The sequence below is a fragment of the Zonotrichia albicollis genome, chromosome 3, assembly GCF_047830755.1.
Source record: "Zonotrichia albicollis isolate bZonAlb1 chromosome 3, bZonAlb1.hap1, whole genome shotgun sequence".
NCBI classification, from domain to species: domain Eukaryota; kingdom Metazoa; phylum Chordata; class Aves; order Passeriformes; family Passerellidae; genus Zonotrichia; species Zonotrichia albicollis.
The window spans coordinates 78539979-78561647 of record NC_133821.1 but is presented as its reverse complement, the minus strand read 5'-3'; the positions used below and the strand labels follow the sequence as shown (position 1 = coordinate 78561647).

Sequence of the window (21669 nt, the reverse complement as noted above, 5' to 3'; positions counted from 1 at the left end):
TTTAGGAGTTGCTCTGCTGGGAGCCTAACACTATAAATGAATTAGTGAACACTGATTCTGATTTAAGACAGTTGGCTTTTAATAAATTACTCCCCATACACAGTGCAGCCTGTCCTTTTCATGCTGCTTTGTTGCTGATTGCATTATCTTAAATGAGAATGTGTCTCTTAAATTCAGTGTCTCTGTTCTAGGCACAAAACTTTCTGAAGGAATTGTTTTATTGCTGTATCAGTAGGCTTTATGAGTGATTAATCATGGCAAATATATTTTCAAAGTTAATAACTGTATGTACCTTTTATGAATGCATCTTACATCTTTCATTCATAAATTAAGATGCAAGAAAGTGAGCATGAAGATTATTTGCTCGTTTCACAAATTACATTAATTCACTTAAGTACATTTCTTAGGCTGTGAAAGTATGAAAGTCATGTGAAATGATGTGATAATCCTGGTGCATGAGACTTTTTAAATTCATTTTCTGAGTTCTGAATTTCTTGTAACATACAGTTTGTACTTGTGTATAAGAATAGCAATGTTTAAAGAAAATACTTTTACTTTCCAAATGTCCATGTATTTTACCATTACCATCATCATAGAAATAACTTGAGTTTTGATCAGCAAAAGCAACAACATCTATCTTACACTACAAAATCGAGATTAATTCAAAGATGGGGATAACTGTGATTTTGCTGTTATCATGAAGAAACAGTAGCAAATAGAAAAAGAACTTATATCTGTGTCTAGGTCTTCCCAAGTTTTCTTATTATAAGACAAGATTTCTGCTGAAAGAGGTGTGCTGTGAGCACCTAATTTTTTTAAGAAACATATACATATGTCCAAGATTTGGCAGACATTTTTTCAGGTTTTGTGGGAGGTTGCATGGTATTCAAAACCAGAGATATAAGTATTAATGTGAAGCAATATCAAATACCCAAGAGCTGTAGGGAGACACATATCTGGGGTGTAAGGCTGGAACTCTGTATGAAGGACAGAGAACCACTTTTGTGTTTATCTCCATTTCTCCCATCTAGTCCTGAGCCCTAACAGACAAGCAATATGGTCCAAAGAAATGAAAATGATATTTCATAGCTACTATGAATGAAGTAAGATGAGAAACAAAACATTTTCTCAGACCAAATAGTGGAGCTGGGAAAAGCACACATTTTTTTGGACTAGTCCTCCCTGCTTAACAATGTGACACGTGAATGTAATTCTATCTGAACCCAGATACGTTCATTTTCAAACCAAAATGTTGCACATATGTTCAGACTTTAGATTTTTTCATTACTATGTGTATATATTTTTTACCATTTGTTTTTCTGGCTGAAATATGGATCTTTGATTTAATAATCTGAAGTTTTAATCTTCCTTATATTTTACCATACTTATTAGAAGACAAGAGAAGTATGTGAAAGTTACCTCTTTTTCCATTAATGTCACTTTTCAAATTAAATTCAGAAGAAAATTTCCCCCCTTATTAGAAGTGCCTTGGCTTCAAGGTTAAAATTCCTGGCTGTTTTGAATTTGGAAGTCTTCCCATGGTAATCATATTCTATATCAGAGTGTGGTCTGTATGCTCAACATTGCCTTATTTAGATCTGTCAGGCAGCACTGACTAGCTGCAACCAGTTTAACTTTCAGCAGGAGAAGAGTAACAGGAGCCCAGTGCCATTCTTGGATAAACCAGCAGGAACTCAGCAAGAAGCTCTTCCCAGATAAGCAAAAACACTGTCCTACAGAGAACTTGTCTCTGCTGAAGGACTGGAGATACATTGTTTTAATGAACTCGCCTCCAGCTGTTGAAATCATTTGAAGGAACAGATTTGGGTTTATGAATATCCTAAATCTCTTTGATTAAAAAAAAAAAAAAAAAAAGTGGAAAGTTTGATTTGTATCAAGATTATTTTTTTTCTTCCATTATCCCTACCACATGCATGAACTCTGCAGGAGGGGCTTTTTGTGTGTCCATGGGTATTCTCTTAGGAAGACAAGACACTTTCAGGATAGGATTTTATTTTAAATATTTTTTACTGTATACTGTTTAGCTGCTGATATAAAACTAGTTTACAATTTAAAAAAAGAGAAAAAAATTGCTTGGTTTGCCTGGAAAAAGGAGCATTCAAATCTGTGCTCTTTTGCTTAAGCTGTAAAGAAAGCTTCTCTTTCTTCCCCCAGATCTAGATAATTCTTGTACTACCATTCTTACCTTTCATGTAGCCTCTCTTTCCACTGTCTACTTGCTCTGCAATCCCTCATGCACCTTTTACTTTCATGCCCACTTTCCCTCATTGCAAAGTTCAAGACTGAGGACAGCAAAATGTTCAGGAGGATGATGCTGCTTCCTGGCACACAGCTGTAGTGGATAACAGCTTGGCTAACCACCTAGTCAATATTTTGGATAGCAGTTTATCACTTAGTATTACTAGTACAATGCTGCTGTCATGAAAATTGTCATATAGAGAGAAGTGCCCTCACTGCCCAAAGCTTTTCAGCAGCGATGAAGTGAACTGAGCCCAAACTAGACAGATTTCAAACAGTAAAAGGAAGAAAAAACTCACCAAAAACCAGCCATACCCATGATGATCTAGGGGTTTGATGCCCATAATGGGGGAGAAGAAGTAATGTACCTCTAAACCCCTTATTGTTATATCTCAAGTTGTGGCCACTTATTTAATCAGTAGATCTCTACTTCTGATGCTTTCAAAACCTTCTCTAGAGTCTCCCTCCCTCGGACTATGTGAGCATCTTTGGCTCCTAAGCATAGCAGCTCACAATCTCCACTTTAAATCTGAGATATATTTTAATTAATGTGTATAACGTAAATTTATAAAGTGATATAAATTCTCCAGTCAAATTCTCCAGTTGTCCTATCTAAGATCAGTGAAAGAAAATATTTTGCAGCAGGAATCAGAGTCACATGTGTAGATTTAATGGCTAGAAGTAAGCGTTAGCGTCTGACAGTGTTCCTGTGTCTGAGGATTATTGAATAAATAGTTAAAAGCAAAACCTTGCTATACTTCACCATTACCACTGTAACATGTCCATGATAGCTGAAGCATTACAGGGACTTTTGCCTTCAGTTCTGAAGAATGTCTTTCCTGTTCAAGGCTAATGCATGATACTGGGAGCGCGCAAGGAAGATTACTTTGCCATATTCTTTTGCTATTTCTCTTGTACAGATAAGCCAGGTTTCATCTGCCAGAGTTGTCAGTCCACCATCTTTTTATGAGAGCGACTTTCGCTATAAAAAGGAAAATAAAATAAAAAATGTTGGAGAAAAGAAGGCTGTTGCCAAATACAGTACGCACAGGAAAACCTAGACGCTTATTATAGGGTGGAAATGAACTTCAGTGTGTGGTAGGGATACATGGATATTAACCCACTTACACCACGGAAAAAATGAAAGTATCTGATCGTGCCCTAAGCAAGATATACAAAAACCAGATGGCTCTTAAAACTGAGTGGAAATCCACAGCATGTGTAGAAAGGGCAACTAGTGAACTGTGGAAACAAAAGTCATTGCAAAGCTTAATTAGCTCTTTTTCATTTGATCCAGGATAAAACATTCTGGGAATCCTGTGCTGAGCCATCTGTCTTATAAGGAGGAATCTCTCCTTAGTTTTACCACAAAGATCCTCTCTAAAAAAATCACTGGAAACAGAAATGTGAACTCAGCAAAGGAGTTGTACTGAATCAGGTAAAATAGTAAGAGTCATTCAAAAAGGAAAAACTCCTCCAGTCCAGCTGTCCAGGTGTACAGACAGCACATTTTGCAACAAATTAGAAATTAAACTAACGGATACATAAAAATTAGGGCTGTGACAACAGACAAATGAAAATTTACCACCCCCCACACCCACATGTAGTCCTGAACCCATAAGCAGTGATCAAGAAACTGGTTGGAAAATAATGTCAAACATGTCTGTAACTGCTTGCACTGAAATGAGCAATAGATCATTGACACTGGGATGGGGACACTGAGGGGAAAACTAAAAGATGTTAGTTCAACAGATAATTCCTTAAATAAACAGAAAATGTAACAGAATAACTAAATTTTTTCCAGATTACAATTTTTAGAATAATTCCTAGCTCCTTAAAATTCATCATTTACAGCTGAATTTAACTTAATACTCTTTCCTAGTAGCTCTGTCTCAACTCACCATGCAGATAGCTGTCATACTTTTAAAACAGTACTGTTTCCAGGGGCTGGTTATTGTTGGTTATTATCCTTCTTCTGGATGGTGCCACCAGAATTGACAGGCTAGGCACTATAACAGTCCTTCAGGTTCCATTCACCTTTCTTGTTCTACCAGTCTGACATATTAACACAAATTGGCCTTATTTGGCGTAATCTGTCTGGTTTTGCATTCTAGAAATAGCTGATAAATTTGTAAGTTTGACTTATAAGTTTAGTAAAGTAAAAGATATTCTGAATCAAGAGTAATTATTAGGAAAAACCCCAACACCCTGCCAATCAGTGCCTGATGTTTGCATTCCACTAATGATAACTAGTTTCTAAGAGATTTCCAAGAACCTTACAAAATGATAAATTTCAAATACTTATATATAGAACTCAGCGTCATAATAATAGAAAAAGCATTGTCAGTCACTCAGCAAAGAATTTAAATAGGACACTTAAATGATTTAAGTTCTGGCATGGTTCCTTTACTTACGTATTTTGCTATACTATTCTTAAAGGTGACTCCAGTTACACGGTCTTTGGTTTATTTCAAGTTTGTCAGCCAAGTAAGTCAGGATGGCTGCATCCATGCTGTGAGTTTGGAGCAGAGAGCTAGATCTAGCTTGGTACCTTGCACCTTCTTTGTATTCCAGGATGCCAGGTCCCCTTCTGCATTAACCAACCTGTCTCTACCATGATCGCCTGTGATCTGTGGCTGGATTATATCTACTGGATTAGGCTACTCCTCTGAGAATATAGCTGCTGCCACCAGAGCATTCTTAATATTGAATAAGGCACATATTAAGTAAACTCTGAGTGCATTAACCTTTACATTCTTCTGCCTTTCCCACAAAAAAATAAATAATTTGGTTTGTTTGCTGAAGATCTTCTCCTGAGGTGCAGGGAAAATATCTGAGAAATTATTCCTTCTCCCTTCCCTATACAAGCCCCACTCTAGGATCAAAACTCACCCCGCTCAGTAAACCACGTAAATCCTGAATACTTACCCTGAGTTTCCTGGTTCTTGAGGTTCATGCTTAGCTGACCAGTCAATGTGGGCTTTCACTCCTGCTGTGAGGAATGTTCTCCTCTTCTCTTTCTATGATTTGGAGCTTCTGGCTTCATCAGTATCTGGGGTACACCTGGGATACTCCCCTAACGTTTCTCTGCATCAGTGGAAAGAGCAGAAGAGAGTGTCTTAGTTCTTGAGTTTAATCTGTCTTGAGCTTTTGAAACACATTTTGGCAATTTCTAAATTCAGTTTAACTGCTAACTCATATCCAGCTGGCTGTCAACCAGCACTCCCAAGTCCCTTTCTGTCGAGCAGCTCCCAAGCCACTCTCCCCGAGCCTGCAGCTCTGCACGGGGTGGTTGTGACCCTTTGGTTTAGGAGGGTGCACACCAGAGCTGTCCTTTCCAACAAGAACAGCCAACAACCTTTGTGCTTGTTGCCCCAAAGCCACAGCAGGCATTGCCTGGTGTGCAGAGCTGGGCCCCAGAGGCTTTTCCTAAAAAGAAGAGGGCTTAATGCCTGGCATGGTACCAAAAAAAGGGATGGGCATAGAGATGTTTGGGGCTTATGAGATACGGTGCGAAGGCACTGGATGGTTTGGGAGGACAGTGTTTTGCAGGACACAGTGCTCCCCTGAACTTTATGTTTATCTTCTAAAACCTTCCATTAAAAACAAAAATATTATTCCTACAATGATAGGAACAGGAAAAATAAAAAAGAGAAAATAGTGGAGCACATTCTCTAGCATCACTGAACAAAAAGATGCATCTTCAGGTGTAAACATTTTTGAGACACCAAAAATTTCACAGTTTATGGCCTTTAACAGCTTATTGGGAATTGCAATCCACAGAAGTGTACATGTGCAACCTGCTAACCATTATTTTACTACTATTATTTGTCCATCATATCACTGATAAACTGTAAGGATGTCCTTACAGAGATGATAATTGAGGTTTGCTTATGAAGTAAAATGTAACACTACCCTGCCCTGACAGTGACAGCATTACCCTTTATATCAAGTGACAGTTCCAGTCAGTGCACGGAATACTGCAGTCCTTGTGCTTATTTAAACTCCTGTGGTGCCTATTATGTTTGATATGAGAAGATTTTTCAGAGTAAAAAATGCCACATTGAGTTTGCAATAATTTTACTGATACACCAAAGTTAAAAGAACTAATTAGATTATATTCATTTTTTCACTACAATCCTCTCTTCAGGAATACTTGCAATGGCCTGAGAAAAATCCTAAAACGTCAAGGAACTTCTAAAGATGTTAGAAATGCCATCCCCTCAAGTGAAAGGAAGTAGGAAAATATGGAAAGATTGCTCTTCTCAGATGGAGAAAGACTTTTTGCATTAAAGATGACTTATTGGCTAGTTACTGGAGCAAATGAAAAAGTGCCATATAGACACAGGGTAAACATTCAAGAACACTATTCAAAAAAGGTTCAAGAAGACTCCATGTTTTCCATTTCCATTGATTTAGTTATGCTCTCTGTGTCACATGACTGTTCTGAAAAATAATGAGTTAATGATTATAACTTGCAACTAAATAATCTAATTAGTAATTAATGTCATGTTTGCAAATTGCTTTAAAAATACATCATGAGTTCTAAATGTTATCTTCATCTACAACAATATTTCAGTGTTAGGTTATTCATTTATCCTCAGAGAAGCGAAAAAATCCATATACCAACAGTTTTATAGGCATTTGAGCATAGCTAAATAATAACTTAATTTGAGCTCTTACTTTTCTCTTGTATTATGAGCAGAACTAACTCTCCAGCCAAAGAAACTTCTATCCTTTAAAGAAAGGGCAGTGAATTTTCAAAGCTCTGTCAGAGACATGAACAGTTTAACTGAGAAGATTAAAATCTTGAGTCCATATAAGGTGAATTTATTATATATACATATACTGTTATTTATCCTATTAAAAGCATATGTAATTAAGGAACAGGATGCTTCTAGAAGTCTGATATGGAAATCTGAGGATTGTCACCTTTGCATTTTGTCTGATCTTAGTTATTTGTGTTAAACAGAAGGCTGATGAAATAATTAGTCCTCAGGCTAGAATTCTATGCATAGTTAGATTCTATGCATCTAGAAATGCTTAATTATTTTATAATTAATAAATATGCTAATATATTATAAATAATTAATAAAAATTAAAATGAAAGGATGTGACTAATTAATGAACTAAGAAAAAACCTGACATATGCTAGATGTCACATCATGTCAGAAATTTATTTGTTTTCCAGTAGCACTGAGTAGTAAAACCAGTATGTTCATTGTATATGGTAATATGTGTGAAAACCTGGTTTCAGATGTATTTCTCTGTTCCCTAGCTAATTATGCAAAATTATTTTTGTTGAAGGATGAAAGAAATTCAAAGTTTCGTAATACTCAACAAGAAGAGAACTTCCATACCAGAGAGAAGCACATTCTCTACATTCTAGCAGAATAAAATGCATGGTTTTAAAGACACTCAAAAATATAAATCAATTTATAGATCTACTTTATTCAGAATTGTAGAACATACATACTACTTAGAGTCAACCTGGTGAGATTGCTGGTGCTAAAATTGTCCCTTGGACAGGAGATCTTGGTGAAACTCTGGCTCCTCCCTGCCCTGCCTGTGTCAGCCAGTGCCACAGGAATAACCTTTGTGTCAGGTATCAGAAAAGCATATGTGATGTGCCTGGAGTTCTGGAGTGTAAGGCAGGCTGTATTCAAAACCAAAATAAATGGCTTTTGTTAAGCATAGTATTCAACTGTGCCATTTTGGGAGGGATAATAAATGACTGTGGCTCCTCCTTCAGCTGAGCTTGAAAGCCTTCAGCAGCTTGCTTTTGTTCTGTGAGCAGGGTCGATTGCTGTGTATGGACAATTTTGTGTTAAGGAATAACAGGCCAAAAGCTCAGTGAATGGTGATGAACTTTACACTTTACACAGCATAGTGGTTAGTTGGTAAAATATTTGTAAAAAGGCACAGGGAGCTATAGCCAGAGAGCAGTAGTGATAATCCACAACACTTCAACTCTAGCTGGCTCCCTTCCTGACATGAGGAAGGCTGCACACAGCCTGGACCCTTTCCCCTCCTCACACACCTGGACTTTGCCCTTGTGTCCCTCTGGCTCTCAAGCCCAGTTGGCATTTGCAGCAGTGTCCTTCCCTCAGGCTTTTTTGGAGCAAGAGGCAACTCAGGGCTGGATATATTGCCTCAGCTTTCCAGACTGTCAAAGGAATGGGAAATGTCCCACATGGCATTCCTTACATGTAAGGCAAAGCAGAAAGTGGCTTCATTCAAAGTTCTTTTGTAAATGATATGGGGCTGAGTTTTTGAAAAAAAGCCTTTGTTTCATACCCCACTCTTCTGAGTGTTTTACATTCACCCCCCCTTGCCAGTTTTGAGCCCTGAGCCCTTTGCTGGCTGTCTGACATGCCAAATGGTAGTTCCCTGTGGAGAGATGCAAAGCCATTTTGTCTGACTTGCTTTGAAATCAGTTCCTGTTACCTCAAAACAAGCAGTAGGAAAGACCTTGACATAACCTGGCCCAAAGAGGAAAAAAAAATGGTCCTACAAGGAAAAACTGGAAGAGCAGCCATGCACAGGAAAAACACTATGCTCTGGTTTATGTTACTTTGAGGTTGTTTATATTAATATTAAAAGGCAAGCTCCAGGAAGGAAATAAGTTTACACAGTATGGAATTTGTGCAGATTTTCATTATATGATGGAAACAACACCTGCTGAAAACTCTAAAACTTGCATATATTTTCCATGCAAAACTACACACTTACTTTTCTTGTTCATCCCAACTATTATATACATCACTTATTCTTCTTTGTATTCTGTGAATAAGGATTACATGCACAGGCTGCCAATGGAAAATTCAGTCTCCAAATCTCTATGTAAACATGAACTTTTAGCATTTACCCTGACTAGAATTTTTTAATAAGTACCATACAATCCAGGAAATTTTACTGAGGCTTGTGTAAAGCTGGAGTTGTTTAATTTTATACGGCATCCTTATTATCAAAAAGCAATTAGTTCAGAGTGACTAGATTAACTGATTACAAAATCTTCTGTGAGTAAACATCCACTCTCCCATTCTAGATCCCACCATGGGGCACATAAAGCTTTCGTGTTTCTGAGCATGTTCTGATGTCAGAAGTGACACCTCACTTACTGAGAATAATTTTCTCATTCGAACAGGTGAATATAAAATAAATGGGAAATGTGAATTCAAACCCAAGAACACATGAGCTGGAATTAGCTGGGTTGATCCAGATATATGTTAAAATGAAGGCTTTCTTGTGCTGCATAATATTGCATACCTCTTTTCCTCTTTGTGTGGGCTGTGTGTAACAGGCTCCAGTGTGAGAGCACAAACAGCCTGCTCCTGCTTGATTTCTAGCAGAGAGGTGAGAACTGGGCAGAGATTTGACAACAGATCTGATGTGACACTAGCAGTAACCTGCACTGGCACAGCCTATTTCTGTCTGGGCACAAGTGAATAATCTGGATACCAAAATGTGTGTATTCTGCCACCTCTGCAACTATCAATTAGTTTTCCATAGAAATAACATAATTCTTGTCAATAGTGTCTTTTGCTCTTTATCCCACCCTTAAAACCAGAGCTGGACTGTCTTAAAACTTAACTTAGCCCTCTTCAAATCTGTAAGATGCCATTAAAATCAGGAAAGGCAGTGTGGAGAGGAGCAGACACATAGTAGTGTGTGCTCTCAAGAGGGATGGTTGGTCTTTAACATTAGGCATTGTCTTCAGTTCAGCTTGTCCCCTTTACTTAGCCTCAACCTTGCCCCCTCTTTAGTTGCACTTCACAGACCATAATTAAAGGGTGTGTGGAAAGCAAGCCTGCTGTCTGCAAAGATACTTAAATCATATAAAAACACTGACCTGTTGACAGCCAAGAGAAGCCTCAAAAATATTCCGTATTGGAGAAACTTTTAAAATATGTTATCATAGGCAGCTGGTTCCACCCCTGGGAAGCTGCTGTGAATCCATAACCTCAAATGCAATGTTACTGGTGGCTTTCTTGCACTTACAGTACTTAATAAGATTCATGTAAATACAGACAAGAGGCAAATTTGACCTGGATTTCTGCCTTGCACCTCCAAAGAGACTTCTTTCTCATGTCTACATAGACAAAGCACCTATTAATTTAGCAATGTGAAGACTATACGTAGAATAAAATAGGAATGTGTTTCAGATCTGTGGGGAATGTTCTCAAACACACATTTGATACAGAGTCAGATGTTACTTCCAGTGCTGTGCCTATTTCTCTTGTGCAAGAACAACAAAATGCCTGAAGAACTCATGGGGAATTTATTATTTCACTGAAGGTTACTTGGAAGACAAATAAAGATACTATTAGAATTAAACTGCAAATAAAAGAATAACTAGAGGTAATATGCCGTGTAGAATGCTTATTACAATGAACAACTAAACCTCTGTAATTTAAATATTTTAAAAGGTTTACTGACCCTTAATTCCCTGAAGAAGAAAGAGAGTGATTGTTTGAATTCAGACTAGTCATGCATCTGATCAAGTACGTTGAAAACAGATGCTGACCAGCTGAAGTTTGTTTAGCTTGTTCTTATTCAGATGTCTCCTGTGGATGAGGCAGTGAGGCCATTAGCATTTTGTGATAAACAGCAGCATGTTCACAATGCTATAGAAAAAAACAAATGCTAGCTGCTCTAACTCAGTTATATTTATTTATGTGTTCATGCCTTAAGACTTAGACCTATAAAAGGAATTACTTATTTAAATAAATTTCACTGAGAGATAATAGATTTAGTTTTTTCAAGAGTTCAGCATAGTATTTCCATGACATGAGAGGAATTTATTCCTATTGCTTGTTTTAAGAGGCATGAGGTTTATTCTGAATGTGTATGGAAGATAGCCAGTCTGTATGTAATGGAAAAACAAGGATTTGTGGCACAATTTGGCAAAAGATAATGATTTTATCACAGGTGTCTACAAACACTCTGTCTAAATATTGCCTTTTTTTTAAACATATATACATGTATGTAAATGGCATATATGGCTTTAAACGGAAAGAAGGTGGATTTAGATTAGATATTAGTAAGAAAGTATTTCCTGTGAGGGTAGTGAGGCACTGGCACAGGTTGCCCAGAGAATCTGTGGATGCCCCATCCCTCAAACCTTTCAGGGACTTTGAGCAACTGGCAGGGGGGTTGGACTAAGTTATTTTTAAGGTTCCTCCCAACACAAACCATGCTATGGTTCTATGATTCTATGATGACTTTTCAAGTGACATAAAGAAAGGAATAAATGACCTGAGCGCCCTTGGCTATGGATCACCTAATCTTTTTGGTTTTTGTGTTTTTTCTCCAGTCACAAAATATTGGGGGACTTCTCTGGGAAGCTGGAAGGACACAGACAAATATTTGGATGAGTAAAAATCTCTCAGCCCAAAATACTTATCCAGCCTGGTATTCTATGCTAATACTATTTCCCTGAAACAGAAATGCAATACAGAAAAGTAAAAACAAGAAAATCCTTCCAGCCTTATTTGTGAGTCTGACTGCAGATTTGCATTGCTGGAACTTGACACTTATAATTCTGTGCTGGACTTAAATACCATGGCAATGGGTAATGAGAAACAGTGAAGATCTTGGTCACCAACATCTTGCTGTGTCTGTTTGTTTGTTTGCTTTAGTAAAATTTTCTCTTGAAAACCTGTTCAAAAGCACTAAGAACAATGAGACTGAGTGGCTTTCACTGAGGGTGTAATTTGAATACCAGGGGTTTATTCAGATGTAGCAGCGGCCTAATTTGTTTGGAGACCCTTTATTGTTAGCAGTGCAAGTAAAGAAAAGAGATTACAGAACACATTGAGTTCATTGGTGGCAGTTAGGGAAAGAAAATCTTATGCTTATAAGGAGAACATATGTGCCATGGAATCACTGAAAGTAAACACTAAATCCTGTGGTGTTTTTAATAAAGGATTTAATTTCAAAGAAGAATTGTGCTTTAAACTGGTGGGGGTTTTTTGTTTTGGTTTGGTTTTTTCTCCTAGAAGAGGCAAACATGTTAAATGCCTGTTGAAAAATCTGTACGCACTTGGACCAAACTCACAAACTTCATATAATTCTAAACACTTCTAATATCTTTGAAAAGATGTTGCTATTGTGTGGGAATCACTTAAATCAGCAGGTGCAAGAGCAATTCTGTTTTTCCAATAGATGTGGAAAGAACACAAACAACAGTTAAGCTGCTTTATAAAACCAGATGACAGAAATAATAGCAGCCTCCACGCAAAAAATAGACATACATCTTCATTTGGAATCAACAGATATGCAAATCTTGTGTGGGTGTAAGACTTTGCTGAATTGTGTCTAAGGATATGTAATAGAGGTCACCAGTTTGAAGACAGGTGATGTTTAAGAAGAATTTAGAATTCGTTTTCTATTGTTTCTCACTTAAGCAATACCGCTTCCCTCTGCTCTGAATAAAACTTTTGTTCATCCTGAAGTAAGAGTTTCAGTACTTGCAAGAAAAGCAAACACAAGTTTCCGAAGTTTATAAGGAAATCCCTTCCAAGTACAGCAATCCCAGCTTCTCAGTCTGTGAGCCAGAGGGTCAAAATCACCTTTTTGGGTCTGGAACTTCCTGGAGCACAATGTTGGTGTTCATGCTCCTGCAGGTGTAGGCACGAGGGTGCAGTACAGCAGCACAGGGTGAGCTGGGGATGCTGCCTGGCGTTAGGTGGTGTTGATTCCCCCAGCAGAGAACCTGAGTCTCTGAGTGCTACGTCTTTCTTTAGAGCTCTGAGCACTGACACAGTGGCATGAAAGGGGTTGACACACTTCTTCTTATCAGAGACCTCCTCCACCTTAAAGCTATGCAGTCAGATTGATCTGAAATCAGGATCCCTTTTCTGGCAGCCAAACACACATTTTTCAATGTTTCCTCAATTTTCAGTGAGTTTACCAAAATACCCCTCAGAAGAGAGATAGCCTTGACCTTTCTGTCTCTCGTCTTCCAAAGGGCCTACAAAATAGACCAGACAGGGTCCTCTACTCCAGGGCAGTGAACTAGAGTTGCCACATTGTGTCTTGCAAAAAGACAGATCATTTAGGTCAAGAGGAGCATTTGTGTCTTTAGGGATCAAACTGCAGTGCAGAAGCCAAGAGAGCACAGGGGCTAAACTAAGCCATGCACCACACCTGGCCTGAGCTACTGGCTTGCTCCTGAAACCCTGCCCCGAGGGCTGTATAGGCTGTGAGTGATGTAAATACATCCTGCTCCAAGATAAGGACAAGGAGGAAAAGGGATGCCACACAGTGCTTTCACATAGCAGTTTCAACATAGGAAAAACCACTGTATTTTTTAAATGTCAGATTACATGAGATACAACAAAGTCTGATGTAGTTTTCTCCAAAGGAAAAGAAATGTGAGAGCAAAGACTTAGTAAACTGGAGCTGATTCTTTTTTAATGAACCTGTTTAAACAGCTAGTTTTGTCAAATGTGATACTAACTGAGTTTTCATATTTTGATACAGAAAGACTGCTCAAAACTGACTCATTTTAAAAAAGAAACACTTTTTAAAAGATAGATATAAGAGTTTAATTTCCTGATTTGGTATCAAAATATGGCAAAAACTCTTATCAAAAGAAGGTGCTATTGAAACTAATGACTTATTTTGGTTTAAGGACTTAAACTTCAAATATGTAAGAAGTGGCCATGGCGTTCACAACCGTAAACCACTAATTTGAAATTGGTGTATTAGTAAGTAGGATGTCCACTTGAAAGTTTTTACAAGGTTGAATCTTAAAATAGAACTGTAATAATCAGGCTATGTACTCTTGGCTGAACACCTGTAAATATTCATTAATGACACCAAAAATACAATAAAAATACTAATGTGAAAGATTTCAAGTTCATTCCTTCTTTTATTCAGAGATCAACTGCTCATCTCATGCAAAAGATTCATTCATTGATTCATGTGAATCAGTATCATACGAATCAGCGATTTTTCTCCCATCAAATTATAAAGAAGCAATGTAGGAAAGCAAGAATTCTCCTACTTTTAGTAGTCTTGCATGTCTCCATAAATAAGGATTTTTTTTTGGATTACACTTGTAAGTTGTGCTAAAACAAGGAGAGCAAAGGCTACTGCATTATACTCCGATAATTTATCATGCGCAGATTTTGTGCAAGACTGTGTCAACATAAGGACCAAGAGACTTAGGAAATCCAAAAGGCAACCTTTTTTTTCCTTTATGGTTTAACCACCTAGAATCATTGACCAAGCACACATTAGAAGTGTAGGGGTTGGCTCATATCTGTTGCCTTTTCTTTCTCAGAGAGTGAATACTAAAAGCCCAGAGTCCTGCTCTTACGGTTGTCCAAGGAGCTGTGCCAGACTGTGGATGTATCTGGGTCCCACTTTCCTCATTCTCAGACTCAGTGCAAGGTATTGACACATCTGTTGCATGCCTTCAAACTCTCACATCATCCCATTTAACTATTTTACAGCTGCATTATCCAGTTTCAAAAAGGCTGAACACCAACATCATGTTTAAGGCTGTTCTGAATTCCTGCCTTGTCTGCTGTTAATGGGGATATTAGCTTTTGGTCTGAATAATTAGCAAAATATCATGTCCTTTCTAGTTTTGCACTGAACCTCATGTGTAATTGAAACCATCAAGCTTTTCTATTATTAAAGAATAAAATGAATTTTTTTTCTGTGCTTTTCAAATATAATTTGAATTTGAAACCATTACATAAGAGACATCTTCTGCATGTTATATGGTGTGTAACTCAAGCTGTTACAGTAGCAAAGTAGCACTATTGCCTTTTTTTATTTTGCAAATAAGCTATCTTTTCCTTCTCTTACTTATAATTACTTCTAATACTTATTATAAGAAGATCCAATAAAAGAGAATCTCTTTGCAATTATGCAAACAGTAGACTAATTTTCTAATTAACAACAAAAAGTCATGATATCATAATTGCTTCATTTCCATAGCACATAAGTTATACACAAAAAGAAATCCTGATGATATAATTGCCTCACATATATTTTATAGCATCATGAATGAATTTCTCTTCCACTCTCAATTAAAAAGAAAGTTGCTCTATATAATTAGAACATATTTCCTTCTTCCTTTTTTTGTATGCATGTAATTAGAATACAGAAAATAATTCATTTTGAAAGCAGAACATAATAAAAAAACCTCTCATTGCATTCTCATTATTATTATATGCAAAAATATAAAAATATATTTCAAATTTGAAACTCTTCAAATAAAACACTCAAGTTATTAAGAAATAATTAAGAATCTAATGTAATTTTGGGCACTTCATTTTTATTACATTTTACCAGTATTTTTTTTTGACTGAAAATTTTAACAGGAAATATGAATTTGCTGTATGTGGTATTCATACACAGGAATGCACACATGTATAGATTCACATACAAAATATTAAAATACATGAAATATACAAAGTTTAACTAGCAACATGGAAAAGAGGAAAACCACATTGTTTTCTCAATAGTTTTCTCTGTATTTTTAATTTCTAAATTTTTGAAAAATAATTCTAGGACAAAAAAACTACAGTGTTTTCCATATTGTTTAATGCTTCACAGGAGAACTGTGCCTATTTCCCCAATGAGTAGGAATTGCATGTTGTATTCCCAAGGAGCCACAAATGACCTTACTTTGCTTCACATAATTTCTGAGATAGAGAAGTCCTAAAGGGCAGCTGTTTTCCTAGAGAAAGGTCTCATATGGCCAATCTGTGTGCAACACACAGCAGTGGTTATTTTACACCCTCTGCATATAATGTGTCTGGATTGAGCTTCTACATAAGACCCAATAAATGAGATAGTGCAGAATTTTCTCCCCATTTTCCTGCTAGGAGTGCATAGCTGGTGCTCCCTCGGGGCTGGCAGGATGCAGGGTGAAGCCATGGCCTCATCCTGGGCAGGTGGGACCCGAGCATCAGTGCTGGCTGCAGCCCCAGTGCTGAGAGCAGCCCCAAGTCCAGCCCCAGCCTGGAAAGGCAGCCAAGGAGCCCCTGCTCTCTCAGCTGGCCAGGGCTCTTGAGTGCTCTGCTGGGAGTGGGGAATATGAAGGTAGTGGAGGAAGGGAAGAGAGGGGACCATGTTGAGACTCTGACCTGGCAAGTTATTTTGTCCTCACCTTTGAGGCAGTATTCAGTTTTGCTTACACAGCTGAAAAGCCTTAAACAGACTCCAGCTCCGTTTTTGTTAACATAGCAGCACCAGGCTTCTCACTGGAGTTGGATTTGAGGCAGCTGGGGTAAATCCTTTGATGCACAGTATTGATGATTTTCAAGCAAAGACAACTTATACTTTCACAGGGAAGAGGAGAGAATAGAGCCTTTCTTTAGCAAGTCTGAACAACAGCCCTAAGGTGTGGCATGCTAGTTTTCAAGAAGCTGTGCTGGAACAGAATAACAGTAGTTTTTTCACTTCCAGTACAAGACACTGTGAGGTATTTGGTTAACTTTACCCCTCATGAAAAGTTCAATATAGAAACTGCAGAGATTTAAACCATTTTTTCCACCTCCATGTCAGGAGTAAGTGCTTCACTAGCTCCAAATTTCCTTTCCCCTTAATCTAGAGCTCCATTTGCATCCCAAGTGAACAAGAGAGGTGTCCAGGAAGCCCTTGGGAAGTTGCACTGAATGAGGTGAAGTTTGAGGCTTACCATATGCAGCCTTGCTTTGCTCTGTTATCACCCGCCGTGGGGTTTGTTAAGTACAAAACCAGATCCTGTGGTGAGTTGTTATTCCTTGATGTGTTTTGTAGTAGGGTGCTGGATACTAATGGACCATTAGTGTTGCAGAGTGTATGTGTATATATATATATATGTATGTATATATATACATATGTATGTATATATATATATATGTGTATATATATATATATATGTATGTATGTATGTATGTGGGGTGCATGGATGTAAGGCTGCCTGTACACTTCAGAGAGGCAGGAGATGGAGCACAGCCATTCAGACAGATGCTGAGATTGTGACTCTGAGTCAAATCCCTTTCACTTATGGGACCCCTTGGAAAAGTGTAACTCACTCCATCTTACCTCTCTTGTGGCTGCTCCTCAGTCTGTCTTGAAACATAATCAAGGAATTACACTGGGAGAAGTCTGATGTATTTGACTACAACTTTTACAATTCAGCTGCACTGGTTTTCCAGGGCTAGCTCTCAGAAGGCAGTGCCTGGGTGCGGGTCTGACAGAAGAGACCAGATCTTGTACAACATTGTCTCTATTTAGCTAAGTATGGCCAGAGTCATGACTCTGTCTTTTTACCTGAGGCATCTCAGAACTCTAAATTATTAATTTAAGGATAAACCTTTCTAGCTGAAAGTTTACAATGCTGAACTTCAGTATGGTATCTGTCTGGTCCAGAATGAGTTGGACATGTGACTTACTGGATTTTGCTTATGTGAGCAAGCTGCTCTAACTCGCTTCCAAGCAGAAATTCTTCCCATCATCTAGTGACATTTAAGCACCACTTAGCTTCTCACCTGTTCAGTTGCTCCCTCAATGGCAGCAGACATTTCTGTGCTTGGCAAGTGTGTGTTAGATTAAGAATCATCACCAAACTGTCACTTCTCATTAGTTCTCTGTTTGTCTTACAAACATCCACAGCAAAAGTACTCCTCTAAAAATTTAGAAAACGATACTTTAAATGAAAATGTCCATTCCAGGAAAGGTAGCATTGAGTCAGCAATCCAACCTTCTTTCCAGCTATGGCTGTATGACATAACTCATTATCTGAGTACTTTGTTGAAACAGAAGCCAGGGACACTTGCTGTGCTGGTTAATGCAATGTGAGCCTTATCTGTGCCCTTTCTCTCAGCAGAAATCTCACCTATCTCTCTTTTATAGCTCAGTACACAGGTCAGACTATGCTTGGAAGATAAAGAACTTGGTTTGGGAAAGAAATAGGGATTTCTTTGCTTTTCCTAGATAACCATAAAACAAAAACTGATTTCGCATGGTGCGAAAACAAGCCTATCCTCTTGATAGAGAAATGAGAGTAAAACAAAGAATTCTGTCCAGAGTCACAAGGCAGTAGCAACACAGGATGTAAAATTTAGATCTCTTTTGAATTAGCAGCCAGACCATCCTTTGGAAATACTGAAAGTGTGCAGGTATTATTTCATTACCTCTACCCATGACTGACCTCCCAGCAAGAAACCTTTTGTAATCATTTCTTCCTTACAGAAGATAAGACTTTTTAAAAGACTGTCAGAACTCAGCACATCCCTTTGGATGTCCAGAGTTGCCGAGGACCCTGTTGGAGGGCTCAGAGACCCTGGCATGTTGCCTGGAACACCTGGGGATTTGATTTTGACCCTTGGAGCAAGTTACCAGCTTGTGGATGTGAAAGTCACACAGGTTTGAATAGTGCAATAACAAAATATTCCCAGAGTGAAAATGTTGATTTTAGGATTTTTGGTATGGGGTTTATGGGGACAAGATAGAGGAATCAGGGTGTGTCTAGCTCTTCTTTCTTCTTCTTGTTCTCCATTTTCTGCTGTGATGTTGGCACTTTGAGATTGGTTTAGAAGTGCACTGTCTAACATAGGTGATAGGTATTGGGAATTAAGAGTAAATATGATATATGTAGTTTGTAGTATATAAGGATGATACTGCCTCGGGGGCGGTCAGAGTGCTGGTGGCTGCCTTGCTGAGCAGATCTCAGCTGGGCAGAGAGAAAATTTTATAGATAAGAATTAATAAACAACGTGAAGACCGAAAAGTGAAGAGTCCAGACTCGTTCTTCAGTTGCGCAGGCTAAAGCAGAGACATCCTACACATTTCAGGGCAGCAAATATCAACAGCCAACCTGAGAAAAGACAATAGATATTTTAATTTTGGTTAGAAGTATGGCAGATCTGAGCAGCATGACTTTTTACCAGCAATAAGACCAATAATGAGATTTTCTACTTAATATGCTATCAATATTGGCAATAAAGAAACTTTTGTGCTACTCCCTCTCCTTCTATCTGCAGCTGAAATTGCCCCAAAGGATGGCCATGGTGCATCTTTAGCTGGACTGGAGTGCTAAAAGAATTAAATGCATGAAAATAAAACTAGAATAGGGCTTCTCAGAAATTCTGAGAGAAAAAAGGGTCAAGAAATACCCTTCTAGGTTCTCATAACATTTCTGTATTGCTCCTCAAAGGGTCATTACAGGAACAATTTCAGGAATGCCAGTTGTGCAATGCTGTTGTTGCTGTCTGTAAGGAAGCCACCATCACAAAGCCACATATTGCTGGCTACATTTTGCACTTGTAGTATTAATTACCTCGAGCCCTTTTTGACAGTTTGGTTCCTGCACTCTTCTAGTGTGTATCTACATGGGAGGAAAATAATTAAGAATGCTATAATTATGTCATTAGGTTTAAATACAATTGCCTTGGCTCAATCACTCAGTCCATGAACACCTAGCCTTCCTGCATCAATAGAGGAGATTTGTTTTAACATTTAAATCTCTGTGGCATTCTTTCAACTATTTGCACTTATCAGTAAGTGATGTTTTTGCTTCCATTTGAAAACCAGTAGCAAGGGTGAGAAATAGGGGCTTTCCTACATGAGCCAAGGAAATGTTTTACACCAGAGGAAGAGTTTATGGTCCTGCACTGATTAGTGAACAGGGATTGTTCTTGATTTGCACTGTATGCTTGAAATTCCTCTGCAGGCAAATCTTCTGTGGTTTGTGGTTTATTGAAATCCTGTCATTTAACTATGGAGTGTGAGTTTATTCTTATGTACCCAAGAAAGCCAAAGTGTTTATTGTAGTAGTACTGATTCCAGGGTGGCTGACTTTGAAGCATTACACATAGTGATTCCCTATTTGCCCTGCTGCCCCTGTAAAAGAAAATACTTTTTTCTTTTCTTCCTCCAGCACCGATTTTACCACCAAAACTAAAAATCCATGTGCACTGCTAGTTCCACATCTTCCCCTTAGGTTTTGGTCTGACAAACTTAGTATCCTTTCAGTGTTGTATCCCCCTGTCATGCATTTCAGAGAGAAGAGAAAAACTACTATCTCAGATGAAATGTGTAGGTTTGCTCAGTGCAAACCATGAGTGCTTGCCTTCCTCTCCCAAGAGAAGTTAGCCAGGTGAGATTAAATCAATGGTGGCTGAATTTTATGGTACTGGTCTTCAACATTTCTCTCCCAGTAATACACAGCACAGGGGTCTGTGTTGGGTGTTTTTAATTTTGCCCTAAAAATGTTATTCAAATAAACTACTAAAGCTGGATTGCAGTTTATGCACTTACTCTCAGGTGTGATTTTATTCCTAACCTTCTGTAGGCCTGCAGCTGATTCATTTTAACCTGCTATGGTAGGTTGACCAAGACAACAGCCAGGCACCCCCACAGCTGCTTGCTCCCAGCTTGCTCTCAGCAAGACAGGAGAGGGAATCAGAAAAGAAAAGTGAGGATTGGTCAAGACAAGGACAATTTAATAAGTGAAGTGAAGCTGTGTGTGTGAGGAAAGCAAAATAAGGAATTTATTCACTGTTTCCTGTTGGCAGGCAGATATCTAGTCTCTTCCCTCCAAAACAAGGCCTCAACATATGCAGTGATTCCTTGGAAGAACAAATACCAAGACCATGAAGATTCCCAGTACCTCCATCTTTTCCCCAAGCATTTATTGCTGACCATAATGCCATTCGGCATGGAGCATTCCTTTGGTCAGTTTAGGCCAGCTGTACTTGTTTCATCTCCTGCTAGCCTCTTGTGGACCCCCCACTTTACATCTGTAGAGGCTGAGCAGGGACAAAACCCCCTCAAAAAGTAGGAAAATCTTGATGCTGTGCAAGCAACTGCTCATAAACTGACGAGACACTGGTGTGTAATCAGCATTGTTTTAATCACAAATCCAATCGGAATGAAGAAAATTGACTTAATCAGAGCCAGAGCCATCACACCTGCCCCAATGTTCATCAAGGAACATGATTATATTCTGATGGTAGCACCTCTTACAGTTTCAAGTCAAGAGAAAAAAAATTAGGGCAATGGGATGCTAACTTTCTGAATAGTCAATAATTTCAGTGAAAAACTTGCTCTTAGATATGGTTCAAATAACTGTATAGCTATGTCCAGAGGAACCATGCTGGATATAAGCAGAATTCACATTAAAAAAGTTCTACGCCAAGAATAAAAGGCTTGGGAACTGTTCAAATATTTAGCTATAGATTGCTTCCAATTTAGTTTCTGCATGTGTTGAAGGGTTGTTCTTTTTCCATATAAAAGTCTCCCAAAGGAATTTCAATGTACCCTCTTAGCCAATTAAGTATGTGTGCTCAGGAACAGAAAAAATTGGATACTTCTGTTTCCATGAAAGTAGTAATTTAGATACACAGAAGGATTGAATCACATTGAATATTTAGGATTTCTTCTTTTTCTTGGCAAGGT

The 21669-nt window shown here is 38.2% G+C and overlaps 1 long non-coding RNA gene across 3 annotated transcripts in view; it reads right to left on the bottom strand.

Annotated features, from left to right (window-relative positions):
- Nucleotides 1–3062: 3062 nt before the first annotated feature.
- The window catches only part of LOC113459725 (uncharacterized), a 41212-nt gene continuing 22605 nt past the window's right edge, over nt 3063–21669 (bottom strand). For 2 of the 3 annotated variants that reach the window (XR_012579657.1, XR_012579658.1), the window contains 2 exons: nt 5188–5346; nt 3063–3241 (listed from right to left, as the gene is read on the bottom strand). This is a non-coding gene — a long non-coding RNA (uncharacterized LOC113459725). Of the gene's footprint in view, nt 3242–5187; nt 5347–13536; nt 19088–21669 lie in introns of those variants that run through there. The other variant, XR_003381245.2, reaches the window with a different exon arrangement.